At 42.3% G+C, this 19,332-nt stretch overlaps 1 protein-coding gene across 1 annotated transcript in view; it reads left to right on the top strand.

Moving 5' to 3' along the window:
* The first annotated feature begins 571 nt into the window (after nucleotides 1–571).
* LOC119163047 (uncharacterized) overlaps nucleotides 572–19,332 on the top strand; it is a 512,110-nt gene continuing 493,349 nt past the window's right edge. Inside the window, exon 1 of the mRNA XM_037414982.2 lies at nucleotides 572–1,065. The gene's annotated coding sequence lies outside the window, so the exon portion shown is untranslated. The remainder of the gene's footprint in view (nucleotides 1,066–19,332) is intronic.

Genomic DNA, 19,332 nt, shown 5'->3' with positions numbered 1-19,332 from the left:
TTGGTACAAAAACAGACCCAGGAGGCCCAGAGCCGGCAGCAACTGCACACCGATGATCCGGTAGGCCAAGCCGTGCTAAATTGCGAACAGCAATGAACACGCCGGATGCGAACGGATCCTGCAAACCAAGCCGCTGAGTTATCTCGCGATGTCAAACTTTTCCGACAACGCGGCGTTGCGGCGTCAATGTGATGATTGCGGAAGCGCGTTCGCCAGGGCGACCGCCCGCTTTCAGCGCAAGTTCATCGATGGGCACATTAGCTTCGTCTGTGACGTCTTCGACCGCCTATGGTTCTTGAACAACCACTGTGTATAACACATTGCGAAACGCATTTAACCACTCATTACACTCATCTATGATCATGCGAGGCACAATGTGCGGCATGTGAAATAAACCCTGTAGTAAGCCCAGGCCAAACATCTGGGTAACCACATTAAGAAGCACGAACATGCAAACAATAATTGTGAAAGGCTTCAGTGCTACGTCAAATTGAACCCACTGCTGAATACCGGGGCCATACGTTTCAGCTTTAGCTGGTCAACCATTTGTAAGGAGTACTAGGACGGTGTTCTTTTTGCGTTGGTCCAAGACAGGCGCTTTGTTTCGCTTACTTCGTATTCCGTTGAGCCGTTCAGCCTGGCTTCCTTCCTTGCAGCCAGCTGACGCGACCGCCAAGGCGGCACTCCCCACGTGACGTCGTCGGCCGGCGTAGATGACGACGGCAGCGCTGCGGCTCTTTCTGCTCGTCCGCCGTTCCACTCTCGCCTGCTGTGCGCGCGGCCTGCCCGTAGGTAGAACGTATACCGTAGGCGTTCGCAGTGGGCGCTGCCGGCCGCCGCCGAAGCCACAGACACCTGTTTCGAAAGCGGCAACAACAACGGAGGCCTTCACGAGCAAAGGAGCCGAAACGTCGCCTAGCGCTGCACGGTAGGAGGATAAGTGGCCAGCTGGGCGTGTTTTGACCGTTTGAGTGCGGTGACCGGTGTATCGGCATTGCCAGAATTCCCGAGGGATACGTGCGCCTGCGTGACCGACTTGTTGAGCGTCTTTCGGACACCATCCAAGTGAGTACGCTGACCGTGGTTTGATCACCTTGCTCACTACTGATGGCTTGCTTCCTAAACACTAGCCAAACAAACAAACAAAACGAGGACACTGCAGCCGTTAGCGCTGGTGTCTTTTTCTTACTCGCTTTCTCGACGATTTGTTTCGTGCTCTCTCGATATTAGAAGGAGGGAAACGCCGTTTTTTCTCACGGTCTAATATGATATGGGGCGTTCATCCAAGAATGACGACAATTCTTATAACTATTTATTATTTATGGGCTTACTTCGGTGTTTGTACAGCCTCTCTTGCTCACAGTTGTCGTCGCATAAGCCGTGTTGAGTGTGGGAAGCTACTAGGATATGGGCCATCGGCAGCAGCATTGCGCGTTTTTCAAGAGTTGTCCGTGCAACTTGTACTACAGCGCCTCTCAGTTTTCTTTAGCCAGTTTACTCTGAGGTAACAACTTGGTCAGTGGCAGCTCCTGTAGAGCTCACCGGTCAAATAAGAAATGGACACATAAAAACAACGAAAAAAAAGCATGAGCGAATAATTCTTTTACAGCATGTAAAGCAAACAGCGTGTGCCTCACAAAAATGAAGAAAAAAAATGAAGAGAAGGAAAACCTGAACAGGAGAAGAAACGTCGAGTGAGCTCTTCTCTTGACTGATTCGGTCGCGCTGTGTTTGAGTTAATCTAAACTATGCGACAATAACCTTATCTTTTCAAGTGTTCAGCAATTAACGAGCAAAGTGGCGCAGAATCACGGCATTGTACAATATCACTGCATTCTTTTCTACTTGAAGGCTGCCGCGTCACTTCGAGCATCACTGCAACCTTCGATGCTTTCCGCTAATTCTTCCTTGTTTACTAGCATAGTTTCTTCGTAATAAGCTGCCTGCAATACTTGCTGAAATAATTCATCAATTGTGGCTTCTATGGCGTCTATTACATGCAAATGGAACGTGGCAGTAGCCAAATACTTTTTTCCGAGGGGCGTCCAATCCCCTTGACGTATCTCCTTGCTGATGTATACATCACTGAGTACATAAACACATTATTATTATTGTAAAATTTTAAAAGGTGGCAGACATATCTAGTGTTATCATTTGTAAATACTAGAACAATGAAATGCACATCAGGCAAAAAATAAATATTCATCACGTATTGCTGTATGATTGACAATCAGCTCTGTTGCAAAATACATAACGTAAAGTTTATTACGAACATTTATTGTAAAGATCTCTCTAAGGCAGTGTATACTTTTATAGCAGAACAAAAGCAGCAAACGCAAGCCACAGCACGTGATCAGAGGTGCAGAAACAAGAGAAAAGTGCTGTACTACGTGAAGCATAACATTTATAGTTGGACGGTCTCTTTGCACAATACACAAATAAAAGAGAATGCATCAGTTGTGTGCGGTAAAAAATGTTTTTTTTTTAATCTATGACGGCTTGTGATGACTGCCGAAGGACGCAGGATAACATCCCCGCCTCGGCGGCAGCATTTTCGATGGCAGCGCAAATGATTGAGGCCCGTGTGCTCGGATTTGGGGACACGTTAAAGAACCCCAGGTGGTCGAAATTTCCGGAGCCCTCCACTACAATTATAAAACCCAACAATCAATACTTCTTATCGTCACTGCTGAACTTTCTTCTAAGAAGAAACGGGCACGTTCACACCCTCGCTATTGCCTACGAGCTGACGGTAAATGAAAGCGACATTTTCCGCGTTCTTAAACAGTTAACGCCCCTGATATCTGAGTGACTTGTGTGTTGCTAGCTAGAACGTGTTTTGACATGTTCTTCGGGACTTTATTCAATGGCATGTCAGGGCAAAGAGGTACCAATCGCGCAGCTGCATTTGGAGCGTATGCTTGTGATTCTGCAACGATGACCTTCGATTTCTTAGAACGCGCGTACGCATATTTCCGCCATAGAGACAGCCGTGTGCCATCACGTTTGGGCGCCTTCGACGAGACCTGCTTGCGATGTACACTATGCGTAGGCGTATAGTGTACACCGCATCGATGTGTATCAGATGCATACTGCGCACCTTATCATACCATACTGCTCAGTGGAGCGCACTAAGGTGAATCGAGTCTTGTGCGCCAGGCTGCGCTTTCTTGCACTTGTTCTTTACTGAGTGACAACACTGCCTTTCTGTGCGCGGATGTATGACACGTTTCCGGTTGTTGCGTCATACCATCGTTTTTATTTTCTTATCTGTATATTTCAGACACGACGCGAAAACGTCGAAGTCATCGAAGAGCAAACAGTCGTGCACACATTTGGTCGTAGATTCATTTGTGCGGTTTTCTATAAACATTTAACTCTATATATATAGTGTTCACTAAGATAGTTCAGAAAGCACGTGAGTGAGGGAGTGTGTCTGCAAAATGGCGCTTTTCCTCGCTGCCAGCATCGATCAATGGTTATTCCGCATACTGACGCAAGCGGGTTCATATCGCTAATGTAAACGCGAGGGTCTAATAAATCGACGTGCTTGCAGCGTTCACACCCACGTTTCCTGGCGACATGGTGAGAAGTGCATTCACGTGTCGCTTGGTATGTGACAGTGAACCACTTAAGAGCAAGTGAATGCGATGAATTTCTTACAATCACAACCAAAAAAGCTGCATAAGCGGTGGAGGCAAAAGCCGTCAGTTGCAAGCTTACCACCTTATTCATTGCTCGCTTTGTCTGACAAAACTCGATATGTGCTCCTCAGATTGCCGCTTGAAAATAAGCAGGGGAAGCCATATCACTGCTCCCATTTGAGTGTAATGAGTGTACATTGCTGCTTGGATGGTGCCATGGCGACAAGCAGAAAATGCGCGTCATTTTACCTTGTACCTGTAGAACTTGAGCGCGAAGAGCGTGAAGAGCTCGAGAGAGCAGCTTTCACGAAATTGTGTGAGATGTTGACGAGGCCCGTCTTCAACGTACTCATTTTTTAAGCTTTTATGATGAATATTTATTATTTAGTGACACGTCGAGGTGATAGACTGCTGACCCGAAGGTCCGGGAATGGAATACGGCGGCCGCATTTTCGGTGCTTGAAGCCTCGTGCCCCTAAAACAACACCAGATGTTCGCAATTTCCGGAGTTCTTCAGTGCGGCGTCTGTTATATCCATATGTTCGTTTTGGGACGTAGATATGATTATTGTACATTATTAGTAAGTTCGTGTTGAAAGCATATCACGCGCAATCGACTATTATGCGAACAAATGTTGCTTGTTTGTGCAAAATAGGGACTTGTGCGCTTGACGCGGGCTCACGAGGCACGGCGACTGTAAAAGAGTTCTACATTCCGCCCCAGTACGATGTTACAACGGACTCTTGTTGTATTGAGGGGAGGCGCCCAGTACGGATGGGCGTAATGAAAGCAGCGGGCGCCGAGCTATGACATTGGTACATTATACAAAAAAAAGTCTTCACGTTGCAAGTGTTTTCGCACATATAGAGGCGTACCACTTTTTAGTTAAAACAGTAACATGCAGTGTACTAGCTCAAATAATTTCAAAGCGCAGCCTTCAGCGCAGCGATATATTTCACGGCCGTCTGCTGTCGCTCGAGTTTCTTCAGTGCTTGAACAGCACTTTTTGACACTCGAGGTTGTGTATCTCAATAAAAGTTCTCACCAGAAGATTTCGGTATTGCATTTCATACAATCCTTTGGAGTTTTCTTGAGGGGCACCTAGTTCACGCTGCGAAAACGCAGGTGTGCTATTAGCACGTGACATTATTTTATTGTTATTACCTAGTATAGAGTATCTCTGTGAGCAACTCATCACCGGTGTACACCCAAGAGCAAAAGCTTTCGAAACATGAAATGCTCGAAAAACTTTATTGCTGCCCTTTCTGGAAACATAACCTCCAAATAAGTGCTCTAGCCAGAAATAAGTATTGCAACCTATCAATGGATCAGATAGATTAGAGTTATTACGCACTAACAGAGCAAAAATTGACAATTCTTAGGAAGCCAGCGTCTTATAGACATTCCTGCCGCCGGGTGTACGGTATTACATCTACCTGCTTTTTTATGTGAAAACGATGCAATGTTCTGACGCCTCTTGTAATTATCTGAGAGTAGCATTGTCCGTGATATGTCGGTCATCCGACCAACGAGGGGTCTGAACGTTGCATCATTTTCACATAGGAAAGCAGGTAGATATAATAACGTACACTTAAGGCCGTAATTCGATGTCGCTGGTGTTGTCTTGTGGTGCCGTCGTTCTCCGTCGACATAGAATGTGGGCTGTCTCAAAAAAGTGCAATAGTGGTCCGACCCGTCAGCTGGCATTGACCTCCTTCGCGATACATAGGTCGATTGTGTGGCTTAAGTCGTGCTTGCATGTATGTGCGATGCGATAGCAGAGCTGCACAATTAATTTTCGTAAATTGGTATAACTACACCCTTACTCTGTTCGTAGCTGCATGGAACAAAACACGACAGTAGAAGTGAAAACAGAAGTACAAAAGCCGTACGGGTACCAACAAGACTATATGTGTTTAGAACGGGATAGAATAAAATCTATTTCATGAAAAATACAGATTGTCAGAAGCAAAAAAAAAGGTTCATTTTAGGCAGCTTGACAAAGAAGCTCTTACCCTGTGTATCTCAGACTTGGGTCAGCATTTGGTCACAGACATACTAATAAAATACATCGATAAAGTAATATATACAAATTATCTGTACAATTCATTGAAAGAACAAGAGGGCACAATATTATCATTCAGAAAAGTAGTATAAAATTAAAAAACAATACAATGAAAATGTATACTTCATCCCGTATGCATTCTTACTCAGTAGAAAAATTATTAAACTTTCTAGTTTACTTGAGGGTAAAAACAAATAAAGTAGAACAAAAGCTCACAGTGGAGTGGATAAATAATAGAATACAGCGTAGAATTCATGTTACATATATTATTGTCTAAGCTAATTGAATGTGATATAATCTAAAAGTATGGCCTATTCATGAATCTCATTTACCATTCTACGAATAAGACAACACAGCTTAACGTCCCCAAAGTTCGTCCCACTGAAAGCGACATTCCAATACTCAGAGTGCCTAGTGGTGTAGCAACGCGCGTCTACTTTTAGTTTAGCCAGGGTGCGTAGATTATGAGCGCCTTTCTTCTTGTCAGTTCGCAGCGCCAAACTTAGCCTAAAATCTTAGAGCTTATATCTAAACTAATTGAGCAACAATTCTTAAGTAGCTGTTCAGCTAAATTTTCAGAAGCAGTGTTAGTAGTTACACCTATTTCTTTGTTTTGCACATTTTAAAGTCTGAAATAGTTTGTATAAATGGTGATTCCCCAAACTAGAAAGCACTATTAGGGCATAAATCAGGAGTTGTAGATCCGAAATGTTGTCCCTGTCGGCGATGAGGGTAGAGTATTCCCAATTCACAAGCTGTTTTGTTAGCTACACACTAAGTATGCGGCTCTTGGTATAATAATCAATCTTGGTATAATAATGTAGTGCTGATGAAGCACTACACCAAGAGTTTTAAATTGTTCACAACTTCAATGGAGCTTCTGTTTAGCTGGAGTGAACTGTGCCGAACGAAGTTCTTAAATTTCGCGCGAAATACAACAGCTTCTCGATGGAAACATTTACGACTACATGTAGAACATCAACCGACGCCCGTAATGCCAGCATAAGCGAAACCTGATTACCATGGTGAAAGAAGCGATCACTGTCATCGTCTGGCAAAAAATCGTCCTGTCGGTGGCTCAGGCATATTTAATATTTGGGTCCAGATTAACTACATTATATAGTGAAAAGGGGTGGTCCTTAATCGCTTTCTTGTGATGCTCCAGACCATTGTTGCGGAGTGGCTATTTCGGAATTCGAATGACTCCGGAACCATTCGACATTCTTGCGACACCGGAATGGAATGGCAGTAGCGTGTAATAATGCTTAGAGGAATCGAACGGGAGTAAAATTAAGTGCCTTTTGTAGGTAATGGAATGATAATTGATGAAATCGCGCCTTTTTCTTAAAATACAGCACATTCAAAACTTCAAACGTTAGTAAGCGGAAGCATCCAACTCAACATTTATGCAGTATATTTAAAATGGTGTCGCTGATTACAAGCCAGCCCACTTATACACGACACGCCAAATGCAGTTACACGACACGCCAAATGCAGTTTGTATAAAATGTGTTGCTGTGAAGTTTGTCTCTATTGTAACCACGGCTCCATCGTGTCGGTATCCACTGTGTGGAACTAGGGCGGCATGCCCCGCTTATGCCTTGTGACTTTTTTTTTTTGCCTCGGCGGTATCGAAGTCACCTCCTGTTTTGATAATGATGATGATGATGATGATGATGATGGTGCCTCAAACAGGGTTCATACTGATTCAGGGGGATCAGCCACGCTACCATTCTCTTTTATGTTCTTGCTTCTATTTCCATCGGAGACTCGGACACCGAATATTGGTGTGCCAATACTCAAAAAGTCCAAGAAGTGAATTGAACGTTTTATTTGATTCGGTACTTGAATAAAATAGAACATATTCCAAAATATTCGAAATAGTGAAGATATTTCTAATAGTATTCGGATAATATCAGCGCTGACGGCAAAACTTCAAAACAACGAAACTTATTAATCGTTAAAGGACATTCTTCTTGTTTTAATGGCTAAAGGAATTGACATGCTGTCGGCAAAGCTTTCACGAGATTACCAATACTTAATTTATTCCGGCATGAACATGTTTTTTTCTGAAAACTTCGGTCTTGTTCACGTTTTACTATGCCGAAACTGTATCGCGTTTAATCAGCTCCTGTCTTGGCCTTGAAAACTGAGTGCGAGGACTACGACTGCTTTTCGCTTCATGACTAACAACAAATTTAACTAGTGCTGCGATTGCGTAAGCTGTCTCAAATTCGAAGCATTTCTTAGTGAACTTCGGTGACTTTGAATCAATCAATCAATCAATCTATCTATCTATCTATCTATCTATCTATCTATCTATCTATCTATCTATCTATCTATCTATCTAGCCGCTTACGTTTTCGGGCTCTCGTGGTCACACCTTTAAGTTGGCAAGAACCAAAATCAGCATGGGAGGGTAAGATGGTTTGAGGAATTTGACACGCTGGTCAAGACATGAATAATCTCACAATCCAGTCACGTAAGTCGTCAAATACTTCCCGCCAGACAGTGGCACATAACCACGGGCGGGTACGTGCCGCTGGTATGCGGGTATGTGCAACAGCCGATCGGCACTTAGTATCTACCCGGGAACGACGAGAACACAGAAGAGCAATTTTAACGCGCGAGCGTTATGAAACACCCGACATCGGTAGCGTTTTTTCTCTCTCATTATTCTGGTCATTTTCATTACACCTCCCAGATTATACACCAATATTTGAAGCGGAATTAATGGCCGTTTTACTAGCTATTCGTAAACTTCCTGCGACTCATTCGACAGCTTTGATAGTGACTGACTCGTATTCCGTGTGTTCATTCTTATCATCGTCGTCGGCATCAGCAGTACTAGAGACTTTTAAATCATTAATCCCAGCAAACATTCGTCTAGTGCGAATGATATGGGTGCCAGGCCATCTTAGTATATTTATAAGCGAGATGGCTGACAAACTTGCGCGAACATCTCTTGATCTTCCGATTGTGCCAATCATGCCTCCTACAGCTTATGTAACAGCAGCGAGGTTTAGAAAACTTTTCCTTCTTGAAGACTCATCAAAAACCATGATACCGAATCCAGATTTCTCGCACCTGCACTTCACATGGAATAATAAATGGTGTCCCACGCGTAAATTGGAAGTCTTGGTAACAAAAAACGTTGCCGTGTACCACCTCTTAATTTCTGCTTAAAGAGGTATGGTCTGGTGCCATCCTCTCTGTGCTCAAGCTGTAATCAACCTGAACATATCGACCATTTTATTCTCCCATGTCACCGTTTCGAAAATCAAAGATAAAATTGGTTTGAAGTTTCATTCGAAAAAACTAGGAATATTACTTAATACTCCCAATATTTTGTCTTTTGGGGCCACTTCATTGGGACACAGTGACCGGAACATCTGCGGGGCTCTCTGCGAATTCATATATAACACAAGAAGATTACCTTGCTGAGTCAGCGATCAGCTCTCGATTTTTACTAGTCACACTACCACTTATTATTTAGCTGATACACTGCAATGATTCAACTTTCAGGAGAATTTCATATAACGATTCCACCACAGATATTCAACAAATTCTATTATTTCTCCCCCCCCCCCACTTTTTTTTCTTTTTTTTTCTGACATTGCGCCAAATTAATTTCACAGTCAAAACACAGTCATCATATTCCCCTAATCTAGAAAATCTATAGGTATTTACTTGCATTAACCACCGGCTTCTTGGCCAATCCCCCTTAGTGGGTGAGAGCCACAAAAGAAAGGAACAAGCAAGTAAGCAAGCAAGCGTCCATCCGATGAATGCAAATAATAAATATCAGGGTCCCAGCAGGAATCGAGCCCAACCATTCTGCGTGGCAGACAATCAATCTACCACAGAGCTACGCCAGCTCTCGGAACTACTTTTCAAACAGACGCTAATGTTCGTGAAACATCAATAGTGGTTGCAGTGCTGCCTACATAGTTGTATAAACATTACATATGTACTCCTTTGATACAGCCGTCCCGTCGGGTAAGCGTAAGTTGTGGTTAGCTGCCATGCGCTGAAGTTGATATATGTAGCCGTGTCCAGGACCAGCATCTTCGCGAACATCAGCGCTTCATACCAGCTTCTGGTGTTGCTGATGCAATGTTCCAGTTGGCATCGTTGCGCAAGTGCAAACAACCAGTTATATGAACATCTGGAACTCTTCAACATATGTCTGTGCGCGCAACATTTATACATATCTTTAGCGTCTTTTCATGACGTTTCGCTCAATGCAAAAAAATTGCAACATGGTCACCTTCCCTCCGCATGCTTCACATAACGTCATTCCAAGGTACCTGGGATCTGCCAATTGTTTTTTTTTTGCATTTGTATATTCAAACGCCGATTGTGACATGCTGTCGATTTCCAGACTTTGTTGCGATGACAGGTCCATCTGCTTCAATACATCTTCAGCTGTATCCGTGGTGTTTGGTGGAAAATCGTGAAGTTGTGTGTCCCAATTTTATTTAAATCGAGGTGACAAATTCTGACATTCACAACGTTAGTAAATGCTATGTTTGAACCTACTGTGCCAAGACATTACAAGGGCTCAAGTTTCCGCTGTATGCAAGTTTACCTAAGTTTTCGTAATCGGGGTATTTTTAATTGAGCTTATTGATGACAAGGTACCGAGGATGACCAGGCAAAAAAGCTGCATGGAGCAACTTCAGGGGAACCTGGCCACCCTACAAATTGGGCAGCTTCACTGCGGTCAAACGGGAGCACAAAGTATACAGATTGTGTGAACAAACAAAAAAAAGAAAGAACAATAAACAGCTATGGTCAGAATAGATAAACAATGCTTTGTTGGAAACATCAAAAAAAGCGCGGAAACGTTGAGCTTGAACTTGAACGTTATTTCGCATCTATGCATGGTTTAGATAACAAGAACACGGACAAAAAAAAAAGCAGCATAACGGCTTGATGAGGTGTCTGCTTCCCCTTTCTTTTTTTTGTCTGGCACCAAAGTGGACTGCAAAAATCAAAATTACAATGCATAAAAAAGACACTTGTATCTGAAACATCGAACTGCTCCATATACAAAGTTTGCAACGTGTCGCTACACACTTCAAACTTAATAAACAAATAATATCCACAGTATTTATACAAGCATAATAAATATTCAATACAAATTATAAAAATGTTCAAACACGTCACCGTGTACTTTAAACATAAATTGCCTGTTCATTGAAGTCAACAAGATGTGTGATCAACACATCCACAACCTTCGCGATAGAAAGTGCGGCATTTAAGAAGAGAGTTAAGTAAAAAATGGTAAGACATGACGTAGATTTCTTTTCCATAATTTGTTCGACAATGTGGGACATACCAGGTTTGTTTGCGTGGTGCATTGAAGGTGCTTTAATTTAATGTTAGCCGTGACAGATGCTATAGAAAACCTATGCTATTTTTTCTTTCCATAAAAATTCGTTTCTACAAAATCATATTGAACACTCCCTTTATTGGCATTAGATCTGTATGGCCAATTATAGAATATTTGTGTGCATCAAATGGAGCATTCGAAATTGTTTTAACGGCTTTTGTTTTTTTTTTTGCAACATGAATAGAATGCTGGTGTTCGAGCTGGTTGTGTTGCCTCATATGAGATGGCAGTAGTTGATATGGGATAGAAGAAGAGAATTTTAATGTAAGAGCTTCAGTTTCAATGGCAACAACAGGCGTAATCTTACTAGTATACCTGTAACTCGAGCAAGCTTGTTGGCAATAATGTTGACATGTTTACTTCATACCTTGTTTTCGTGAAAAATGACACCAGGACTCTTGACTGAAGGCACTACTTCTATCATGGAGGTTCCTGTTTGAAGACATTTACGGACCTTTTGTTGTTGTTATTTGGTTTAAAAAGCAAACTTTTCATTTTGGTTGCTTTGTAGTTAGGGAGTTTGATAAAGGCAGCTAGTTTATTTGTGCTAGAGTATCATTGGCAGTACTGACTAGCTCTCCAACGTTTCTGGACATCTTAAATAAACTGGTGTCGTCCGCATATACAACAAACCACGCCGTAGTGTTGATATTCGTTAAATCGTTTGTATAAAGGTTGAACAATAGTGGCCTAGAATGCTTCCTTGCGGAACCCTAGCACGTATCGGTAATTTTTTAATACTTCTTGCCTATAACAACAGTTCGATACCTATACTGCAGATAGCATTTGATGAAGTTCAGAAATGTACCCTCAAACTGTAGATATCTGGTTGTTATAAAGTGTTGAGATTTATGGTATCGAAGGCCTTTGCAAAATCGATTGAAATACCAAGGGTAACCAAATTTTCTTCAGAGCCTCGCAGAATTATTCCTTTTTAAGTCAATAATGCTAGCTCAGTTGAGTGACTTTTTCTAAATCTAAAATTGAAAATCTGTAAGTAGATTGTTCTTGTTACCAAATGACGTTATTCTTACGTGTAACAGCTTTTCAAGACATTTAGAAAATTTGGCAGGATTCATATTGGTCTATAGTTGGAAAACTTGTTACTGTCACCAGGTTTAAAAAAATTCCGCCATATCCACGAAGTGAATGATGATGAGTGGGCGAAGCTCTGGAGGTAAACCTGGTAAACCATGAATCCTCTTTACATTTTGCCCACTCAATTTTATTACATCGCTCCCCCTAGCGTACGTCGCCGCACTTAATCGAACGATTGCCTTCAACCAATGACACGCGCCATATGTGACATCATTCCTATTTTATAAGATCTCGCGTCTTTCATCAACTACAAGTACCGCTTTCTAGTTTATAACATCTTGCATCTTTTCATCATCAGCTACAAGTACCACCATCTAGTAAACACTACAAGAACTAAACGAGAGGTGGCTACATACAGGAGACGGTACCGCCATCTAGTGAACACTGCAAGAACTAAACTAGAGGTGGCTACATACAGGCTACAGGGGACGCACAGCCCACGCCCTAAGGAGCTTCGCCCCTAAAAGTGCTGTTACATTCGCGATTCGCGCGCGCTTTGAAAATGAGTCATTCGCCAGCGAAAGATTGTACACATTCTCCAAGACAGGACTGATTAGATCTAGTACGTGTTTTTCTGAACGAATCTGCCGATCATTCATATCGCAACTTTTACTATTTCGAATACTACGAAACATGCTTTGTACCTCTTGAGTGTCAGTCGGGTTGAGGAATGCACTTTGAACAAGTTTTAGCTTTAGATAATCTATGCATTGGGGATCATAAGAACTACTTACGAGTGATACCAAATAGTTGTTAAGGGCATCAGCTAATGCCGTGCCTGATATGAGCTCACTATTTACAGTCAACTCCTGTAGATTATCTGGCTGTTCGTTTCCTTGCGAAGTGAAGGAAAAAACAACTAAAAGGATAATGTAAGGTTCAGATGTTTGACATCAAAAATATAAAAACTTCAGCCACAATATGCTTTTTTGCATTCATTATCCAACTTGCTTTTTTTTCACTTCTCGCTAGAGTCAGGTGCCACTGGATGTGCTGGCCATGCACTGCATTTATTTGTACTCACACAGAAGTAAGAAAATTAGAGCCTTATGGCGGCATATTGTGCGTTACGCTCTGTCTTGTAACTTTCACAAATTACCGCTGTTTTTAATTTAGACTTCTGGGTACAAATGCACTGTAGAGAAAGTCCATGGCCCCGCTTCCTTCGAAGGAATCAAAGTCGCCTGAGCAGCTGAAGATTGATTGCGTAAGCAACTGTGACGAGCTGTTATATTGTAATGTGCAAGCGTTCGAATGATGACATAAGTTACTCGAACGCCAATTACATTACCGTGTTCAGTTTTGTTATTTTTAACCCACAAGTGTATGCACAATTAGAGTGAACTGTAAATAAGGCTTGGACAAGTTCACTGTCATTCGTTTAAACATTTTTGTAAAAGCACGCACATTTACACAAATAGCACCACACACTGAATTTGCAATTTATATTCTTCTTCAGATGTGTGTGTAGTGTTAGTATACTATTTTTTACTTGATGTCTTATGGTTGCAAACTATTTATTTTCTATACAATGTATCAGACGAATTCAAAAGGCAATTTTCAAGAAAATTTGCATTTATTCTGATAATGGCCAACCGAAACATACTATATTTTCTTCGTAACTTTCCTGCAGTGCACTTGTGCCCTAAGTTTCACAAGATTTTCTATTCCACTGGGAAAAAAAATCGGTTGCACCTGTAGTCAGTTGTGCACAGCATCAATGACGTCTGTCTCAATGCCAAATATTTGGAAGGCTTCAAGCGTATGAAATTCACTTCAAGCCAAGTTTGTACTGCACATACGGCGTTGAGCAATTCGAATTCCAACTCATACTTTTAACGACTAAAGCAGCATTAAAAGCGACACGTTCCATAGAACTTTTGCACACGACAGAAATTCAGTGCTCGATACTGGTACTGTAAACGAAGCGTAGCCTGAGGCATAGTATAACCTGCCTTACTTTTTGACGTCCCCTAGTATGTATATTGTGCTTGTATGAATATTTTTGTTTTTGTAAATGATCATTTCCTTACTATGAAACTGTCGTAATGTAATGCTGTAGACAGGTTATGCATTAAATGCTTCTCCAGAAGTTATACATTCAATCACAAATGGTGTTAAAAGTGAACTTTTTAATTAAAATATGTGTTCTCTTATATTTGACAGGAACTCTGCTAACGTTCGTTGGAACTGCAATCACTAACTTCAGGCGTAGATATAGTTGACGTGTATGCAAAGGTAGTGGCACACATTTAAGATATATTTTTTGTGAACGTTTCTTGACAATGACATACACTTTAATATATTAGGTAAACTTACAAAAGTGCCCCGCTGTATCTAACACAATTTCAAGCATGCGGTGCGTTTAAGATTTATGTTATAAAAAATTCCCGCATATCTACGAAGTGAATGATGATGAAGGAGCTTGCTCCAGAGGTTGAATCCGTTAAACTCTGTGTGCTCAATCATCGCCATATAAAGAGGTGACATGAGAATTGTAGTGGTGTGAGAGTATATACTCGTTAAATAAACAAAGTGTGTTATTTACATATCAATGTACTATATATGTACATACTGACGTAGTATATACATTTTTGTTCAAGAGCTCATTTATTGATCACATAAGCTTGGAGGAACGTTTTACTTTCAGTAAAGTGGCGTTGTGATCCGTAATGTACAAAGCCCGAAGATCTTGAATTATGAGATGTAGTGGAAAGTTCTAGAGGGGTCCTGACGGTGAGCCCGCGCTAAAGAATCAGTGCAAGCTCTTCGCGCCACCATCTTGGCTTCTGCGATGTTCATAGTGGGCAGTGGTATCGACACGCATTGAGTGATGTTCAGCGAAAAACAAAGGAAGCGCACCGAGAGTGAGCACTGTATATAGGCGCTGCCACTAAGTGGTCTCCTACCCAACTAGAACACGCGCCGAGATTGGAGCTAGAGTGAATAAAACGTTTATCATGCTCTTCTGCGGCAGTATATAGGCGAGTGGGATCCTTAGTACGAAATCTCATTGGCGCGGGCCGCTGGCCTCACACGTTTTACGAGGGCCTCTTGGCTCTTCGGTTCCGAGCTGGACAGAGCTGCCTCCCACCCTTCCATGATACGTTGTTCTGGGTTGCAAAGGGGGATTTTAAAGGGGACACTCCCATACCCTTTGGTACAGGGTAGCTGTTTTATTGGCGCAGAAACTGCACTATGGTGTGTGTGTGCGTGTGCGTGTGCGTGTGTGTGTGTGTGTGTGTGTGTGTGTGTGTGTGTGTGTGTGTGTGTGTGTGTGTGTGTGTGTGTGTGTGTGTGTGTGTGTGTGTGTGATTCATTGAGTTGTACGTTGAGGGAGAAAGTGACAGGTACTTCATTTTATGTACAAGAATTGTGGATTTAGTGGGGTAGCACTCCAGACTGCTCTTGCGCCATATCCCTTTTACAACGAAGGAAGCCTGTCTGAGGGCTCTTCCTATCTAGCCCAGATTGCCAGAGCGACACCAAATTGTAACGTCATCAAAATAGATGGCATGACGTACTTCTGGCATTTTATTTAAGGCCTCCGAGAGGAGCATAAGGGTGATATTGATGAGGAGCGGGAAGAGGACAGCCCCTTGAAGGGTACCGAAATCACCCGTGGTGATGGGCTGCGATTTAAGGTCCCCAATGCGGATAGTGACCCTTCTGTCAGTAAGAATGTACCGCACATATACGAATGATTTTGGGCCACACTTGCGTGCACATAATCTTTCCAAGCTAGTGTAGTGCCGAACTTTATAAAATGCAACCTTGAAATCAATTGCAAAAAATGGCTCTCTCCGCCTGAGTTTTTCCGCTGGGTGGGTTGACAATCTCATGCCCTGCCGACAGGTAGAGACGAAAGCCGTACGTAATGTCAGGCAGGAGGCTCTGTTTTTCTAGATATTCGGTTAGCCTCATTTGTATGACCTTTTTCATCACCTTACCAGCGCATGACGTGAGGGATATGGGACGCAGATTATCAATGTTGAGGACATTGCTGGCTTTCAGTTCGAAAGTAAGCTCAGCAGATTTCCACTCTGTAGAAAGCGTTCCGGCGTCCCAGTACTGGTTTATTTTGTCTACTAGCAGTTGGGTCATGTCATCGGTTAGGTTAGAGAGAAGCCCTATTCATATTTGAGCAGGTCCCGGGGCGGTGCCCTTCTTCATGCTTTGTATCGCCGCTTTCACTTCGATGACCGTGAACACTTTTGAAAGTTCCGGATTATCTGGGCCGCCAATCAGAGGTACGTGATGCCGCGTGGTGTGGACGTACTTCGCCTGTAGGGCATGTAGTAAGTTCGCGTTATCACCAGGAAAGCCGTGTATAGCCATCTGAAGGCTTCTTCTCGTGGTGTCTCTATTAGAATCTCGGTCAATCTGGTGGCGAAGGAGGTGCCAGGCACATTTGGTATGAAGAGGTCCGGTAAGGGAGTCACATTTTGAGAACCACATTTCTTTACCGAATGTGATCGCATATTTCTTTGCCTTAGCGGTGAAGGCGGCAATACGTGTCCTGAGTCGACGATTGAGCCTCTATCGTTTCCAGCGCCTTGTGAGTAGGCGCCAGGCCTCCCATAAGTGCAAGAGAAGGACATCAACTGCCGGTGCTTCGAATGTAGTTGCAATCGTTTTGGTAAACGCGTCCTCAAGTTTCAGTAAGGTGCAAGCCCATTCAGAGTATGATGTGGGAGTTTGACAAAAGGGAAAGTTCTCTGTTTTGTGGAAGGCTGCCTAATCTGTTAGCTTGACTGTCTTTTGATGTTTCTTGTGTTTGCCATACGATATGGATGTCTGAATCATGAAATGATCACTCCCGACGTTCTCTTTTGAGTTCCAACAGCGTGGCTGAGGAAGGTTGATGCCCATCGTTAAGTCGGGACAGGTATCTCTCGAAACACTGTTACCCGTGTGAGTGAGTTAGGTTGGTTTGGTGAGGAGAGTGATACTTTCAAGAGTCATGAGGTCATACAGTTTTCGTCTTTTGGTGTCCTCCTGTGGATAACCACGACAAAGGTGTCTGGCAATGAATTCACCTACAATAAGCAGGGGAGCATCTAGAGCTCGTTTCCTGGCTTTGTGGAAGACCTCGATGAAGGTTTGTTTCTACGACTTTGGTCGACTGTATATATTGAGTACGTATACCGATTGCTGTGACGTACTCAAACTTTGTATTACGCAGGTTGATATCTACCATGATCGCAGTGCAGGTGTCGTGAACTAAAATGCAGACCGATGTGTTATTTTTATTCAATCAGATGAGTTTCGTTAAGACAAGAAGAGTAAATACAAGATATAAAATATACAGGCGAGAGTCCCAAAGTACGCGACTGCAACGGGACTCTCGGTTATGGTTACAATTGAATGAAAATCAAGCAGGAGCCAGAGCTGAAAACCGAATATGAAAAGCAAAACGGCATCTATTAGCCAGAGAACTGTTTAATACTTTGAGGTATGGACCTGTGATACCGTAAGCTTCAACCTTCTTGGACAAAACGAGATGAATAACTGTGTCGAACGTCTGAAAAATCCAGGAGAACTGACCTTACGATGCACCCTGAATCAATCGAGTGTTTGATGTAGTGAGAAAGGGAAAGAAGGGAAGGTTAGTTGACTTCCAGAGCGAAAACCAAGTCGACAAGACTTCAACACGTTAAACTTACTCAGGTACTTGTTAAGCCGAACTATGAATAACTTTTGATGACATTACTGAGGGAAGAAAGAATACAGATTGGACGATAATTAGAAACAGTGTTGATCACCTTTTTAAACACCTAAAGTACTTTGGCTATCTTTAGCAAAGAAGGAAAAATGGCATGCTTGAACGCAAGATTTATGATTTCACCTTGCGCATTGCAAATGACATCTACTACAAGTTTTATATGGCGTGCTCAAATATTATCTATACCACGGCTTGTCTCCTTAAGAGTTTTGATTGCTGTCGGTACATGTTCAGGGCTAACGGGAAAAAGAAAAAAAAGATTGGTTAGAACGCTGTAGATTACAGTGACACCTTCTTTGTTCCCGACTAAAATTTTCAAAAATGTAGCTACTAAAAGCATCAACAACACTTTCAGGGTTATCATGTGTAATTTCGTTATACGTCACTTTCTACGAAGATGAGCTATGTGACGATCGGTTTAGAAAATCAATTAACAGTTGCGAATGCATTTCAAAGTTGTTATTCTCCATAGATAAGTGTTCATTATAGTACTTTTTTAGCATTTTTCAAGAGACATAAAAGAACATTAAAATATTTGTTGTAACGAGAAGCTAAAGCAGCATTGAATGAGTTTTTTTTTGAGTTTTCAATAAAGGTTATCTTTTTTGCGTATACTTTTAAGCAGTCCTTGGGAAGCCATGGGTTCCTAGGATATTTATACGCCCCGCCGTGGTGGTCTAGTGGCTAAGGTACTCGGCTGCTGACCCGCAGGTCGTGGATTCGAATCCCGGCTGCGGCGGCTGCATTTCCGATGGAGGCGGAAATGTTGTAGGCCCGTGTGCTCAGATTTGGGTGCACGTTAAAGAACTCCAGGCGGTCGAAATTTCCGGAGCCCTCCACTGCGGCGTCTCTCATAATCATATGGTGGTTTTGGGACGTTAAACCCCATATATCAATCAATCAATCAAGGATATTTATACTTCTTGTTACATTTTACTGTTTTTGTACACTCTTCTACAGCTTTAAGGAAAAGGACAGCAAACAAGTTGAATGCCTCGTCTACACTGCATATCAATGTAACACGTGACCAATCAATACTGCGCATAGCAGAGAAGAACAATTCCTGGTCCAGTATGGAAGTAACAAGCGAAGGTTTTATATGGCTTCATGACACTAAATGACAGAAAATTAGGATAATGATCAGTTATATTCACATCAATTACTCCTGCAGAAGGAGATGGTGAAAACTTACAGATGGCATAATCAAGTAATGAAGCACCATCATAAAGGGGACATCTAGTAGCCGATGGAATAAAGATGCTCAAAGCCATAACCACTGAAATAGTCGATATAATCCGTACTTGAACAATGGTTAGATTTAAGAAAATTAATATTGATATCTACCACCAAGATAAGGCACTTCTTTTCAGATGACAGCTGATGCAAAATGGTGTCCTAAAGA

The sequence above is a fragment of the Rhipicephalus microplus genome, chromosome 9 (assembly GCF_043290135.1).
Source record: "Rhipicephalus microplus isolate Deutch F79 chromosome 9, USDA_Rmic, whole genome shotgun sequence".
NCBI lineage: Eukaryota > Metazoa > Arthropoda > Arachnida > Ixodida > Ixodidae > Rhipicephalus > Rhipicephalus microplus.
Note: the sequence above shows the minus strand (reverse complement) of the source record. Positions and strands in the feature narration are given on the sequence as shown.